Genomic DNA, 2,375 nt, shown 5'->3' with positions numbered 1-2,375 from the left:
CAGTGAGAGAGGGAACACAAGCAGGGGGAGTGGGAGAGGGAGAAGCAGTTTTCTTACTCGATTTCAGCTCTGCCTAAGTCCCAACCTGTGGGATGTTTTTCTTCTGCTTTTGGTCTCCCTCCTCTCTGCTTGGACTTGATCATTAAGGTCAATTTTCTCAGACTTGACCCTTGAGCTCCTTTAGGTCTTTAGGTATTCATACTTTCATACTTTGCCCTTTCTTGTTCTTGGTTTTGTTTTGTTTTGTTTTTTAAGCAAATGGTCCCTCATCCTTCCTCAGGTTTCTGGGATTCCACGCTGAAACTTGTTCCTTTAATGTTCCATATGCCCGCCTGCTACGATTCAACCCTAGATTGAGACAGTACTTGATACTCTGCCTCACCTCCTACTTCCTCCTTAGGGTTTCTGGGCCTTTCAAGATGATTTTTTTTTTTTTAAACAGAAACATCACTTTTATTGACAAGTTAGGGCCACAACAGACAGCTTCCAGAACAGAAATAAGACAGTCCCAAGACAACGGAGTGTAAAATCGTAGCGGACAGGTTAATACTCTTCACCTTTATCCTCTCCCTCAGCACTATCCGCTCCAACCTCCTCATAATCCTTCTCAAGGGCAGCCATGTCCTCACGGGCCTCAGAAAACTCTCCTTCCTCCATGCCCTCCCCCACATACCAGTGAACAAAGGCACGCTTGGCATACATCAGGTCAGACTTGTGGTCCAGGCGAGCCCAGGCCTCAGCAATGGCTGTGGTGTTGCTCAGCATGCTCAGAGCTCGCTGTACCTTGGCCAGGTCTCCACCGGGCACCACAGTGGGAGGCTGGTAACGAATGCCCACTTTGAAGCCAGTGGGGCACCAGTCCACAAACTGGGTGGCACGCTTGGTCTTGATGGTGGCAATGGCAGCATTGACATCTTTGGGAACCATGTCACCACGGTACAACAGGCAGCAGGCCATGTGTTTACCATGGCGAGGGTCACATTTCCCCATCTGGTTGGCTGGCTCAAAGTTTGCATTGGTGGTCTCTCCTACAGAAAGCGGTTCATGGTAGGCTTCCTCAGCAGACATGACAGGGGCGTAGGTGGCCAGAGGGAAGTGGATGTGGGGATAGGGCGCCAGGTCGGTCTGGAATTCTGTCAGATCAACATTCAGGGCTCCATCAAATCTGAGGGAAGCAGTGATGGAGGACACAATCTGGCTAATAAGGCAGTTAAGTTTAGCGTAGGTTGGGCGTTCAGTATCGAGGTTTCTACGACAGATGTCATAGATGGCCTCATTGTCTACCATGAAGGCACAATCAGAGTGCTCCAGGGTGGTATGGGTAGTGAGGATGGAGTTGTAGGGCTCAACTACAGCTGTGGAAACCTGGGGAGCAGGGTACATGGAGAACTCCAGCTTGGACTTCTTGCCATAATCGACAGAGAGACGTTCCATCAGCAGGGAGGTAAACCCGAAACCAGTTCCCCCTCCAAAGCTGTGGAAAACCAAGATGCCCTGAAGACTCGTGCACTGGTCAGCCAGCTTCCAAATGCGGTCCAAGACAAGGTCTATGATCTCCTTGCCGATGATGTAGTGCCCTCGGGCGTAGTTGTTGGCAGCATCCTCCTTGCCGGTGATGAGCTGTTCAGGCTGGAAGAGCTGCCGGTAGGTGCCGGTGCGAACTTCAGCAATGACCACGGGTTCCCGGTCTACAAACACGGCCCTGGGCACATGCTTGCCAGCACCCGTCTCACTGAAGAAGGTGTTGAAGGGAGTCATCTCCTCCCCCGATGGTCTTGTCACTTGGCATCTGGCCATCGGACTGGATGCTGTGTTCCAAGCAATAGAGCTCCCAGCAGGCATTGCCGATCTGGACACCAGCCTGGCCCACGTGGATGGAGATGCACTCACGCATGACTGAGACTTATAAGGCTCCTCAGGGCGGGAGGAAGCGAGGGGACGGTGACAAGGTTCTCCCGCTGACAGACTACCAAGGAGTCCGGGGGAGAAGCTAAGATGATTTTTAAAAAATCAATTTTGGAGAATTCTCAGCCATTATATCTTTGATAGTGCTCCTATACTGTTGTTCCTTTTTCCTCCTGGGACTCAAATTAAATGTAAACAAGATCTTATCGCTGGGTCCTCTATGTCATTTATTCTCCCGTCTGTATTTCCCATCCTTTTTTTCCTCCATATTTCAGTCTGGATATTTTCATTTGATCTATTTTCTAGTTTACTAAATCTCCCTTCATCTATGTCCAATCTGCTGTGAAATCTACCTACCAGTTCTTGATTTTTTTATTTCTAAATTCTAGAATTTCCATTCTTAATCATGTCTTTTGTTTGTAGCAAACACAATTATTCTGAAGTTGTTGACTGACAACGCCCATGATGGA

General features: G+C 49.0%; 1 pseudogene; it reads right to left on the bottom strand.

The window, feature by feature from the left end:
• Positions 1–490: 490 nt before the first annotated feature.
• On the bottom strand, positions 491–1,969 carry LOC112812734 (tubulin alpha-1C chain pseudogene; annotated as a pseudogene).
• Between the last annotated feature and the right edge of the window lie 406 nt (positions 1,970–2,375).

Source organism: Callorhinus ursinus, unplaced genomic scaffold (genome assembly GCF_003265705.2).
Source record: "Callorhinus ursinus isolate GAN/ISIS: 27379988/994484 unplaced genomic scaffold, GSC_fseal_2.0 scaffold16, whole genome shotgun sequence".
Taxonomy (NCBI): domain Eukaryota; kingdom Metazoa; phylum Chordata; class Mammalia; order Carnivora; family Otariidae; genus Callorhinus; species Callorhinus ursinus.
The sequence above is the reverse complement of the archived record's forward strand: the minus strand, read 5'-3'. Positions and strand labels throughout refer to the sequence as shown.